This window comes from Apus apus, chromosome 7, assembly GCF_020740795.1.
Source record: "Apus apus isolate bApuApu2 chromosome 7, bApuApu2.pri.cur, whole genome shotgun sequence".
Classification (NCBI taxonomy): Eukaryota; Metazoa; Chordata; class Aves; order Apodiformes; family Apodidae; genus Apus; species Apus apus.
Window position 1 is genome coordinate 30237380 of NC_067288.1, and position 14179 is coordinate 30251558.

The 14179-nt window shown below is 45.9% G+C and overlaps 1 protein-coding gene across 5 annotated transcripts in view; it reads left to right on the plus strand.

Annotated features, from left to right (window-relative positions):
* PDE4B (phosphodiesterase 4B) overlaps nucleotides 1-14179 on the plus strand; it is a 202054-nt gene that overhangs the window by 154266 nt on the left and 33609 nt on the right. The gene's annotated exons all lie outside the window — the stretch shown is intronic.

The following is a 14179-nucleotide window of genomic DNA, read 5'->3' on the forward strand; positions in this document are numbered from 1 at the left end:
TGAGCTCACTGCTGCAGCCTCGTGTCCCGGACACAGCTGGCCATGGGAGTGTGAGAGCCTGCATCCCGGGATCTGTGCACAGACCTTCCCAGGGTAATGCAGCACACCAATCCCAGAGCCATCCGCCTGTCCTTGGACAGTCCCCATGGGCAAAACTTTGTCCTCCTGCAGGATCTGATTCCAAGTGTAAGTTGCTTTCTTGTTGCGTTTTAAAAAGTATTTCTGACTTTGTGTTTCTGTTGCCAGCGGCCAGATCGTTCCATCTGCAGGTGGCTCAGGCTGGATGTTTTGTGTTTCGTGTTGATTAGCCTTGGTGGGAGCAGTTTGATTCTGGCTGGTAGGGCATATATGGAAGGAAAAGTGCTGGCCTGGACAGGCAGAATTTGAATGTGCTCCTTGTCCTCCGTCGGGTAGACGTTTTGCCCACCAAAGTGAACCCCACAGTTGTAGGGTAACAATTTTATAGATTGAAACTTGGAACAGCTTTTAAGAGGAAGGTATAATCCAGGTGGAATGAAAAGAGGGTGTGAAGGATTGCAAATGCACTTCTCCCCCTATTCATGTAGGGAATTGCATTCATGTAGGGAATTGCATCCATGCTGGGATACGGTTCAGACTCACTGATTCCCAAATGGAGATACTGAACAATGGATGTATTGACTGTTCTCAATGTTCAAATCGCCCAGAAATGCTCTGGCTTTATTCTTGTTATCGTTTCATCTCCTGATTGGCTAAAAAAGATGTATCTAGTTAAGCACAGTATGCTTATTAATGTAAGCATAAGGTCGTTGTGCAACTGGCAAAGAATGTTACGCTAATAGTTAATGAAACATTTTATTGTAATACTGTTTTCTCTGTAAGAAGTGTCTCTAAATGACAGATATAATTGCAATACTTTTTTGACAGAAAGGAAATTAATTGTTTGTGGTTATTCATAAAACACGCCTTAAGTGAATTCAGTTCAGTGGGGAAAAAATTGTGTGCTTACAAAGGTTTACATTTATTAAGCAGTAGACTTTGGAAAAAAAACACATCTAAATGCATCCATCCCTGTAGAGTATATTTTCGTGTCTGAAAGTGTCATTGTTTGACTTTGTTGTGCATGCAGGCACTTCATCATTTTAGGAATTCATAATGTAAAAAAAGCCCAAAACCCCCAAAATCTTGTAGGGTGTTGGTTTGACGATTGACGTCTTATGATGTTGTATTCATTGCTGTGCCAGCCAAAGGCCAGTGGCAAAACAGCCCTTCATCATCCAGAAGAGCAGTAGGGTCTCACCCAAGGCTAGGAGCTGTGTTTTGTTGTTTAGGAGCCATGATCAGTGGCTGTTACCCAGTACACAGTTAGATTTAATTTTAAAAGAGTGTTGCTTTTTAATGTAAATATTCTAGTATAAATACCCTGCTGTCAGAAATACACCTTTCCAAGAGGAAATTAAACATCTGTGCATATGAAAACTTCTCTATGACACCTCAACGCTCTTTAAAAATGTTTTAAACACACATTTTTGTAGTGTGTCTAAAAGACTCCAGGTTCCAGGTGTTTAGAGCAAGGCTTTGGATCCAGCTTGCCAGAGCCATACTCCAGACACCCTGATGTTTTAATTTAAAATGGTTTTAATGCAGTCAGGACTTTCATGCTGCAAATGTGTGGTTAGGGAAGTTTCACAAGCTTAGCACTTAAAATTATTCTAAAATGTCACATTTTACAAACAATGTATTTATCTTTCAATACCATATATTAGGTTGACAGGAGCAGGACACAGTTATAGCAATTACTGCGTTCTCTGAAAAACCAGCCTGCTCTTCTGAGAAATGGAAAAGCCAGCCTGGCTTCCTGCTCCCCTTCCCTCCCTCCCTGTCTCCTTCCTTCTTGGAGTTTTATGAGAAGTGACCTGAAATGATGGCCCTGCTGTTCCTGACTCGAGAGCAGGACGTTTGGAGCCAAACTGGGAATGTTTGCACTGGTCTGGGACAGCCTGAGAAGACGTGGTAGAACCGTGTGCTCTACAGGGACAATCCTCCCATGAGTTGACCTCAGTGTGGGGCCAATCCTGCTAGCAAAAATTCCAAGCAGTAAACATTCCCAAGCTGGTGATGCATTAGCAAACACAAGTACAGGGTTTGTCAATAATAGACCTTGCCAGCATTTACCAGTTGTGAAATGCTTTTTTCCCTTTCTTCCCAAAGATACTTGAAGAAGAGAAATCCAGATATAAATTTCCAGTCTAACTGGAGTGTTCTCTGTTTTAACAGCAATACTTTCTGGGATGTGGTCCACATCCAGAGCCTAGTCAAGTACGTATGCTGGACCTTCATCTCAATTCCAGTTCTTTGGGCAGGGTATTTCCCAAAATTCCTGTTACTGAAATGTCGTAAACTGTGAGCAGCTTCCTGGGCTTCAACAATGTGGCGTGAAACTATTAAATGTTTCCATCCACTTCGAGTGGGAACTTTCTATCCAGGTAGAAGCCAAAAATCTGTTCCTTCCACTTTATAGTTCAGGAACAAAGAAATGAAACCCAAGAAGGGATGATGCTCACACCACATTTTTCAGCAGCAGCTGCTCGTTCGGAGCCTGCCTTTGTAACACATCCAAATGTGGTCGATTTAGCACGCTGCTAGAATGCCTCTTACTGCAAATTGCCTTAAATGGAAAGCCATGTGCAGCTGAAAATCAGATGTTTCACAGAAACTGTATGAATTTCACTGAATTTATTTCACAGGGCTAGTTACTTCAGAGAAGTATTGTGAGTGGCGATGCAGGACCTTGGCCAAGGCTGACACAAGGTGCCTCTATTATTCTGGCAAATGTAAGGAATTCTGAAAGGTGCCACAGAGCATAAAACTAAAAGCATTAAAATTAAACACTGGAATAATCCGCAGCGGGCCAACCCATAATTGACCTTCAGTAGAGAACACCTCCGTTTTCATGTCCATTTAATCTGGTATTTTAACTGAGATTGTTAATAAGGCTGTCTTTAGTATAGCTGACATTTTTATTTCCTTGAACTTAATTAAATGTATTTTGGGAGTGAAAGGCTGTTCTTACCGGTGCTGGCTGTAGGGATTTGACAAGCACTCATGCTTCCAGGTCTGCCTGTCACTGTTGGCTTCCAATTTATCCTCCATCTGCCCCTTCAAGGCAGCTCCCTGGTTGCTCAGCTCTACCATAACAGCCTGGTTTGGGTCAGGGCTGCGACCCCCAGGTTGGAGCAAAGTAGTCATACAGAACTCAGCCCTGCAGGTTTAGTCGCCTTCTGGCTAAAGTGATCCAGCTGTAAGAAAAAAAAACAACAAACACACAAATTATTGTCTAGGGTTTTATATGATCTATTTCTGATTATGGACAACCACGCAGTGAATCTGATGGTGTCTCCCTGGCAATGCTGAGGAAAATATGGTCCAGTTCTGACCTGTGTCCCGAACATATCTTTTGAAAAGCTGACCAGGGTGTGATGGCCTTGGTTTGAAGGTGACACACAGGCATGGTGGAGATCAGCAGGAGAAAGGATTAATGTGGAATATTAAAAGCTGTCAAAACAGATGCTGCTGGTTCGTAGGATACTGACATCTCCCTCTTCCTCCCCACCCTTTTACCCGTGGGACTTAACTCTGTGAGTTTAAACAGATTATTCTAAAGGGCCGTACGTGCAGTTCAGTAAACACGCGGCACACTGAGTCACGGCTACGAACAGCTGAAATTTTTCGCTGGGCTAGATTAATACAGATGATTAGCACAGTAAATATTTTAGCTCTGTTGTCAGCTACTGCAGGTCTGAAGATTTTCAGTTTTGTGACTTGAGGCTCACTCCGAATGTTGGGAGTCACAGCGTGTGGACGTGCAAATAGCAAATCGGTTCACCCCGGGGTGCTGCCGGAGAGCTGTCTGAAGGACACATCCAAAGCATTCTGCCTTTTCAAAAGCTGGAGGATCACGGATTAAGAAAGAGCTTTTTTAATTGCACAGGCTTTCAGATTGTTCCAGCTCTTTCTGCTGTGTGAGCGACCCACGGGCTGCGATGAGCAACGCTCTGACTTCCCACTGTGTCGCGTGGTGCAGTCACAGATGGGTCGATAGCGCTTACTCACAGTATCACCTGAAAACCCACTGTGGCAGAACAGGTCATTTTTTGCAACGTGCTCTGTACCAGAGCGGCTCCACTCACTGCAGAGCACCAATCTCTCTGGGTTTCAGCTGCAGAATGGCAGTCATCTTCGTTTCTTTTGAGAGGCTAAATAAGGGCAGAAGGTTCAAATAAGGTAAATCTTCGAGGTTGACGTTGTTACCCTTTGGGTACATAAAATATCTGTTGTAGGAAAACAGATTAAAATTCCTATCTATATCAGTTTTTTTAAGCTTCCATCCTAAAGGATGATGCTTTCAAGAAATTACACTTGGCCATGAAACAATGCCATTTAATTATATTTTATAATTAATACAATTTAAATCGCTGGCATGGTGGCTTGAGACGTTCCAGGTGACTGGACACCCAGTCTTTCCAAGGCTGAGAGCGGGGCATACAGACCCAAAGGCTGGTGTGTGTCTTAAGGAATTCCTATGAATTATGGTTGGGATACTTCCAGGAGCCACATTCTTAACTTTCATGTTGACAACCTTCAGGAAATTAAATTGGGAGGCAATGGAGGACAGTTTTGCCTTGTAATTGTAACCTTTCTGGGAGCCAAGGAAACGGATTTAAACAGGTGTAACATTTTACCAATAGCCTGTTCCATGCTGCTGTGGTGATGACATGGGTAGCCTTGTTCTGACTCTAATTTAAAATACCTGAATAATTTGCCTCATGAGGAGCTAAGGAATATTAATAGACTTTGTCTTTACATCTAATGCCAGTGGCCAAGAGCTGCTTTTCAGGTAGATCAGCAGTGTGTGTTGTACCTCCAGGATTTGTTCCTGAGGTTCCTCTTCCATTTCTTACGCTGGTATTTGGTTCACCACAGTCAAAGGACTTTCACTCTGACAGAATTTTTAGATCATACCTTTTCTAATCTCCATGTTAACTGGTACAAAACCTGATATAATGGCTACAGATGGGTATGTGGATGAAAGTTGCACATGCAGACCTTCTGTTTGTGGTTTGCAAAACTCTAACAAAACAGTGAAATAGAATATGGTTAGTCTCTTGCATCTTTCATGGTTTGGGGTTTTTTTTTTTATCCCTTTTGTTGAATTAAAATTGTTGCTGTAGTCTGTATGGAGAGTTCCTTCCTTGTCTCAGGCCTGTTGTGAAAGTCAGCTCATAGCTTCTCACGGAGGAGTTTTCAGGGGTGCAGGCACGCAGCGTTGCGCCCAAATGTGCACAGGAAGCCAGCTCTGGAGAGGCACTGCCTCTGGGCTCCTCTGGGCTCCAGCACGGGTGAGATCCCCAGCTCCAACGTGCCCACCATCTGCACATGGCATCAGGTAGTGTAGTGCCCAAGCCCTGGGACGGGCTGGGGATGAACCATCTCCAGCACCGGAAGCTGTCTCGCCACTACAGCACAGGATGGTGCCCCACCTAATTAAGCCTGTTGAAAGGCAGGGCTAATTAGTTTAGGTGGAGTGCCATGTTAGCACAACGATGTTGCTTCCAGGATTCAACTTGGTTTCTCTGCACGTGTAAGCTTACCAGCCCTCTCTGAGCCAGCCCACATGTATCAAATGAGATAATACCCTGTATGGCACAGGTAAATCCTAAGTGGGTAACTGGGTAATTTTATAATTATATCCTGATTTTTCAGTGTCCTTCTCACACTCGTGCATTCACATGCTCACCATGTGCTTGGGAAGAAAACATTTCTACTCACACGATAAAATGTTCATCTTGCTGTCATCTGGTCTTCCCTTGTTCAGCTAGAGAAACAAAAACACAGTCTGGGCTCCCTATGAGTTACAGGGATTTGGGATTGGGATTTCAATCCCTGGGCTCAGATCTAGGTTTGGGCTGGAAGCTTCCTTCCATGGCCCACCAAAGCTGATGGTTGGAGGTATTGTGGTCATCTCCAGCCTCCAGCTCTCTGGGCTGTTTTTGCTGCACTTTGAGGAGCGTGTTGAGTAAAGGTGCAAAGAGGATTTGTTTAAACATTTGTAATGGCCTTGGGAGTCGTGATCTGTCTTCAGAAATGTGTTTGTGGCCTGTGTTTATTTCCTTACAAAACCTGAAAACACGTTTTCAGTGTCCTCCGTGCAGATCTCTGCTTTAAGCATGCTGTCAGCCTTTTATGCTCATCTTGTTAGACCCTGTGTAGGAGAGGGTACTCTCTTGCACCTGGCTTTTCCTCCTGTCTTGTGAGTAAGGCAGGAATCCTACAGGGCAAAAAGGAACCAAGCGTGGTCAGTAAAACCACAGCGTGCCAAACCGTGTGTTTGCTCCCCGAGATAAAGCTGGAGCTGAGCAATCTTTCCCGTTCATTCGACAGGCCAAGATTAGATTCTGCCCCTCTTGCCATTTCTGCTTCTCCCTGTCCCTGTCCTGAGGAATTCCTACTATGCAGGCAAATCCCGTTCCCAGATTCCCCCATGATATCGCTGCTAAGTGACATCTGACAAGATGCTTCCTGCATTTTGTTACTTCCATTTGGCACCATAAAAGCACTGTCACTTACCCTGCTGATTTGTGGCAGCTCGGCTGCATTGTTCCCTCCCTGTGGCTGCCCTGCCGTGGGGGGGAAGGACACTGCAGAAACAGGAACTGCCTGGAGGTGAAACTCTCCATCCCACCCTGCCGTGAGGCGGTATCTCCAATCTCAATCCCTCTTTAGAACTTCTCCAGTTTTCCTCGCTCGTTAGCATTTCAGATTAAACCTTTAGGCTTATCTTTAGATCAGAAATTACCTCTCTGGGAAGCTTCCTAGGCTTCCAATAGCTACTTTAAGGTGTTCTTAGTGTTTACGCCTCACTTTTGCAGCTCATTGTCATGCAGAAGGTGCAGTGTTAACTTTGCTTCGGGAATCTCCATCTTTAATCTTTATACTGTAGCATTTTCAAAGCTGAGGTTTGCACAGCTGGTTAGGAGTGCATGCGTATCTGACACACCTAAACACCCCAGGTAAATGGAGGAGTAGGAGCACTTTCTTCTGAACTTAATTCAAGACCCTGACTTCTTATTAGCTAATCCCTTCCAACTGTTTTTCCAATGCTACGTCTTAGTTGAAGAGGGATGGTGGTGAAATTTATGCTGTGGGAGTGAAGATTAATGGGGAAACATCTTCTGCAATGTCCACTGAAGCTCTGGTCCTTCTATCCAAGCAACATTTGGTAAATCTGGTTCTTTGTAGGGCAACAGTTGAGTAGTGTCCTCTCCCCATTTTCTTCATTCTTTTTCAGTCTGTTTTTAAGGTATCTGTGAGGACATCACAGGATCTCCTGTCAGCAGACTCTGGAAAACTACAGCTGTGCCCCCCATCCCACCCCACCCCACCCCACTCGTTCAGTTGAGAGCTTCAGCTTCTTGTGCTCAGCTGGGCTCTGCAGCCAGGTTGAACTGCTGAGATGGTCCCAGGCAGGTGTCTCAGCTGTTGGGTGCCTCTTCCATGTCATCATTCTCTCCTGGAAGGAGTGGTGCTCTTGGTACCCTCAGTACCCTGCTGCCCTTCCCAGGAGACCCCACACACTGACACTGGAGGACTGACTCTGATGGGAGGTGCTGCCTGTGGGCACCCACAGTTGTTGCCACAAAGCCTGGTGAAATGGAGTGACTTCTGCTGCTCCCACGATAACAAACCACAGCCACCCTGCCCAGGAGTGATTGGTAAGCAATTCCTCATTCCTGCTAACAGTCAGTGGGCAGTTCAGTGAGCTGCCAGCCCGTGTGGGGCCTCAATGACCTACTTCTCATGACCTGTGTGGTGATCCACCCCAACCAGCCAGCACACCAGTACTGGTGGGTATAATCAGGACCTTCACAGGTTTATCCAGATCTGGCTTAACTGGCTTCATCAGGGCTTGGCTTTCACTCCAGGCTGACTTCTTGATAGGAGTTTCCTTGAAAAGTTTCTTTTTTGCCTCAAAACAGTGGCTAGGCCCCCATGACTGATTTCCTGCCACTTGTCTTGGGGTGGGTTGCAGGAATGGAGGTCAAAGCAAGGCTGGGGAAGATGTGGTGCCCAGCACCAGGGCTCTGCAGAAACTCTTCCCTTTGCAGCCAGGGGCTTCCATTTACCACTTGATCTCAAAGACTCTGTCATTGTCATAAGATTAATTTCATGTAACTTCAGCCACCTAAAAATTACACACTAATCTTAACTCATGACTGGTTTTTGAAGAAACCATGTTGTGAACTCGGGAGCAAACCATCCTGTTGTGCAGGAAGATCGGGAATTTCAGCAGAAGCCAACTCTGTCAAGCAAGGAGCTTTCTTAGCAAGTCAGAGTGCAAAAAGAGAGCAGGCAGAGTGGAAAGGACTGGTAACAAAGGAGGTAAAAGCATGGTGGGGGTGAAGCTGTGCAGACCAAAGGCTGATGGAGCTGTGGCAGTGAGGGAACTCCAGCGTGGGTATGGAGTAGGGAAAGAAAGTTCAGAAAAAGTGGTAACCTGTGGGAGAAACACTCGTGACAACTGGTACACAAAAGGCTAAAGTACTTGGTGCCTTTTTTTGTCTCAGTCTTCACAGACAGAACCTTGTGCTCAAGTCCCAGTGCCCACCAGCCTGCTTGGGAAGGAGAGGGATGGAGAGCCATGAGGGAGCAGCAGGTTAGGGGCAATCTCAAGTTGAGGGATATGTTCAAGTCCATGGTGTTGGACAGGATTCAAGCTGGAGAAGCTGGGTGCTGTGATGGGGCAGTAATAAATGAGAAGCTCAACATGAGGTGATCAGGGGGCTGGAGCACCTCTGCTGTGAAGACAGGCTGAGAAAGTAGTGACTCTTCAACCTGGAGAAGAGAAGGCTCTGGGGATAAGACCACCTTATAGTGGTCTTCCAGTACCCGAAGGGGCTACAGGAAAGCTGGGGAGGGACTTTTCACCAGAGAGGGCAGTGATAGGACAAGGGGGAGTGGTTTTAAACTGAAAGTGGAGAGACTAAGGTGAAGCATCAGGAAGGAATTCTTCACCATGGGAGTAGTGAGGTGCTGGAATAGGTTGCCCAGGGAGGTTGTGGAAACCCCCTCCCTGGAGGTGTTCAGGGGCAGGTTGGATGAGTTTTGTGCAGCCTGGTCTAGTGGGAGGTGTCTCTGCTCATGGCAGGGAGGTTGGGACCTGATGATCTTTAAGGTCCCTTCTGACCTTCACCATTCTATGACTATAAGGTCACTGAGTGTACTGCATGAAAAACTGTGGTGCTTGGGAGGGTCTCTGACAACAGGAAAAAGGTCCATCTTTGAGAAAGGTTAAGGTGATCTGTGGAATTATGGACTAGTCAAACTCCTCTCAGGCATTAGAGAGATCAGTGAAGGTGTCCACTGGAATCTGTTTCCAAACAGATGGACAAGATAGTAAATCAGGAAGGGTAGACACAGATTTGCCACGGGCAAATTGTGCTTGAAAGCCCCAACCTCCTTCTCCAAGGGCTGGGGGGATGGCCTGGCTGTGGGGGCTTGGGGGAGCTGGGGATGCCTATACCTGGCTGCAGTGGGACTGTGTTCTTCAGCGTTCCCGTGTGGAAGCTGAGACAGCATTGGCCAGACAGATGAACTGTTGGCAGGGTTGGATGCTGCTGGACCACCAGGCTCTGGGGGTGGTGATGAAGGCTGTGTGTCCAGCCAGGGTGGGGGTGTCTGTCAGTGCCCAACAGCTGCTTGAAGCAGTGTTACAGCAACAGCGGCATCAGGCTGGTGGTGATTAGCTGGGAACCGTCCTGCTCGGTGTGGGAGGCTGGAGCAGATGAGCTCCAGGTCCCTTCCAGCCAGCTTCTGTGACTGCGTGGCAGAGGTTCCGGCTGCAGCTCCTGGGGAGGGACGGGCTCCTCCGGAGGGTGATTCAGCCCCGCGCAGCAGTCGTGCTGAGAATAGAGCAGGATCACCCCTTGGAGGTCCCAGCTACTTTCCACTGGCTGTGCGGGGAGCTTAGATGATTAGCTTTTAGACAGCTAAAGATAGCTCAGCTGAGCTCCCCCCCTGCCTCCTGGTGACATTTCTCCGGGCTAATGTTACTGCTTCCAGGCGCTGCTCAAGTTACCCTGCAGCTGGCTCAGGAAGGGGCGGCGAGCGGTGGCTGTTGACTCAGAAACATCACTGCTCCTATGGCAGGCAGTGACTCGCAGCCCTCTCCTGCGCCTGTGGCCTGGCCAAGTCATGCTGCAGGCATTCCCCCCCCTCACTGGAAGCTTCCACTTGGATGGTTAAGTGAGCTGTGGCTTCTCCCTTCTTGGGATGGCCACAGCGTAGGGACGTGAAGCGGGCTGGTCTCGTGTTGTTCCCTTCAGGCAGAAGGTTTTTCTTCCTCCCTTTCACAGTGCTTTCTTCAGTCCCCGTGCCTCTGCTTGGTGAGGTGTCTCTGCTTGCTCCCTGGAGTCCTCCAGTTTGAACCTGGATGTGTCCTCAGTGTTCTTGGCAGGTGCTGTTTTAATCAGTGCCTTGGCACCTTCAGCAGTTTTGGAGCCATTTTTCTAGGGGCTGAGTTTTCCCAGCAGCCTTTCTAGGCAGCTGAAATGGTGTGTCCCAGAACAGACCTGTCTTTTATTAGGGAGCTTAGAACACCAGGCTCATCGGCAGGGTAGCAGAAGAGTTCATTTCTTTTGCTCCTTGTTGATTTGAAAGAAAGAAAGAAAAAAACCCAACAAGCAACAAAATAACAAAAAAAAACCACAAAATCAGAAAGAAAAATGCCCCCCCCCCCAATCTTGGCCTTACTTTGCTGGGGGTTGTAGAGCATGTCAAACACTTTCATCAACAATTTCAGTGTCACAAGCCTTGTTCCTGGCAGCAGCATCTCACTCATTTCCTGTCATTTTTTGCAATTAGCAGTAGAAAGCTTTCACTTCATTTTTTCTTTCTTTCTTTTTTTTTTTGCCTCTATCTTCCTCTGCCATCTCTGAATACAGGCTCCATTGTTCCTGCTGCTTTTGAGCCTGTGTTCAGACAGATTTTGCTGGCGTTCCCTGCAGCTGGATCTCCTCCGGTGCCACCTCTCCAGCCTCCCTCTAGCAGTGGCTTTGCCAGTTAATCCCGTCATCTCTTTGCAGGGGTTTCACTCCCCTGGCCTCGTGTAGTAGCTCTGGGTAGCAGAACAGCCCTCATTTCTCAAATAGCTTTTTCCTAGAAGTGTTTCTTTGAGACATGCAGCTCCATCCGTTTGCGTGGCTGCATCGTGCCAGGGAGCAAACCAAGAGCCCTTTGCTCTTCCTCCCACCTCCCCCTGCACCCCGGAGAGAGGCTGCAGTACAGCTGCAGGTGTGAGAAATATGAGAGGGGACAGCTAGAGTTACTGGTCTAACTGGAGTCCCAAAAATACGATGGGGAGTGGGGAGAAGAGCAGGCTCGTCCATTTGTTCAGGGAGTTGCTCAAGAACGTCCTGGCTCCACCTGTTCCACAGGTGCTGGGGCTCTGTGCCTTTCTTAGCACATCTGCACTTATCTTTGCAAAAGATATAATTAGTTTCAGTCCATACAATGAAATGCTGGGGAGGGGGGAAGTGCATCTCAATACTCTGTTGTTCCCAGGATTTTAGATTACGCTGCAATTCCAGCCCAGCAGTCCAGGGGACTGGGAATCTGCAAGTGTCCATAGACCTACAAGAGGGAACATGTTGGTGCACTGGCTGCGTTGCCAGCACATGTGGCGTTGGGGAGTTCTGCTTTTGAAGAATACCTTTCTTAGGTACATGTCAAACTTTTATGCCTGAAAAAAAGTTGGAAATCTGGTCCATAGGCTCCCTGAGTATTGAAAAACATACAGGGCATCTCTGAAAGAAACCTGTAATTACGGGATGCAGAGGTTTTTCAGGGCTTGCAATTTGTAGATGTTGCTATCAGAGCTGGCTGTTTTCGTTGCAGATTTCACATGAATCACTGCAGTTGTGCTTTGTGCCTTTGATTTTGTTTCCTGTGAATTTTCAAACCCATCTATGGAACCATTTTCTCAGATAAATCTGTTAGAACAATGGCTTAATTCAAGGAAATAGCTCCCTGCTCATGGATAGTCATGAGAGCACTAACAGGATACATTAAACAAATACATTATTTGGTGTCAGTTATTCACTCGGCATTGTCAGGGATAAATATGTAAACATGTCCACACAATCTGTAAGCAACGACAGATACATTAGGGAAGGCAAAGGGTGAATGGCTGACAGCCTGCACCAGTCCCTCTTCTAGCAAGTTTGGGCATGTCCTTTGTTGATAAACCTGTTTGACTGAAAATGCTCCGTGCTCCCAAGTTGTAGAGTGATGCTAGATGGTCATTATTGCAGGGCACAGAACGAATCTCCCTTTCTGAAGGCAAAATAGCCACTTTCTTTTGGTGATGAAAAGTGGAGGGGGCACCTTTAGTCATCTGGATTGATGTGCTTTCTATCTAAGCCTGACAACATGAGTACCTTGTTTAATCATGAAGGCAACTCTTCCTTTTTTTTCTCCTCCTTCTCCTCCTTCTCCTCCTTCTCCTTTTCTCTCCTTCATTAGGATTTAAAACCAAGTGGGTCTTAGCTAGAGCATGGATGAGTTCAGCTGGTGGATCAGTCTTTTATGGATCAGATGAATGTGAGGGTCCCACAGAGAGGTCTCCTGCCAGCTTCCTTAGACATAAGCTCTTAATCATTAGTAAAGGAGTGAGAAATATGAATGAAGCCTTCAGTAAACATTAATGGTATCTATACCACTCACAAAATAATAATCTGTCTTCACATGATTAACTAGAGGATCTCCCTTCTCTTCTTAATCTCTTTTTGTCATCTATAATAACAACAACAATTATGATAATCTATAATAAATATAGGATGTTATATCATTTAAAAATGGGTTGTCGTCAGGTCCTCTGATGGATTCTAGGCAATAAAGACTCATAATGTCTATTGTTACCATTTTAAAGAAATATCCAAATCTGAACGTGCTGGGGGCTTTTTGTTTTTCGTTTTTACTTTGTCAATTATTTTGAATATCTGTAAATAATACTCAAATGTGCCTAAAACCTCTGGGACAGGGGCTGTGTCCTGTGGATTCACACTGAGAAATACGTACACTTGCAAATTGAGCCCTTCATGTTATTTTCAAGCATTTCTACAAGTTAGGAGCCTTGGCCTGTGCTTTCAGACGTTTCCTAAAGCAGAGTTTTCACTGCCTGCGAGTGGTTTTCATGCACCAGGATAAACATTTACATGTTCCCATACAAGGCCATGAGGACTTCAAAAGCCCCAGCTCACCTAAGAGCCCCAACTCTACTGATTATTGACCGCTTGTTTCCCCGTCACTAGTGGGAGTTAGGAAGCATTTTCTTCTGTAATGCTTGTCTTTTAATCTTTTGTTTCTTGTGAGGGTTTGTCTGCTTCAGGTTGTGTTGAATTTTATCCGTTTGTTAAACATTCAGGGAACATTTCAGTGCCTGCTATTGCCACGTTGTACACACTGGGTTTGGGAACAGATCCAATATTGCAGCCTTTCCAAGGCAAAAGTGAGCAACTGCTCTTATTAATTTTAATTTTGAATGAACAGATTTGGTCCCAAGTCTGAATTGTTGTTGCGGTAAGGTTAAGACAGGGTGATAATATTGTTTATTAAATCAACTGGAATCACTGGAAAAAGGGCACTTAATGGCTGTGCCTGGAGTCTCAGCTGAATTTCTGCTAGAAAGGCAGGCTGGAGCTGAGCACAGAGTACTTCAGGGCAGGGCAGCCTTCAATATTGAAGAAGTTTATCATTATAAATAGCTCAAATTTATTGCAGGCAGGCTGCAATTGAAACTAAATAGCCCAGAAGATGTCTTCCTGGCACTACAGTGTGTTAAATTTGGGAAGAGCACTGCATGCTGCAAGGCCCTGGTTTTTACCCTTCATTGTGAAAGTTTCTCTTGGAATTTTTTGGCCAGGAAAGCAGCCCTTTTTGATAGAGACTATTTGGGGGGAGAGGGGGAGAGGGTGTTGAGTTTTAAAATCTGCATGCCTTAGGTTTGCAGGTGGTTAATTAAAATCCATTAGAAGTAACTATTTATTTTTTTTGTGGAATTAGGAATTGAGTCTTTTATCAGCACAGTCAGTCCAGTTTGATCCTTAAGAGCTGAAGAGAGCCGAGTTTGTAAAGTTGTCTGCAA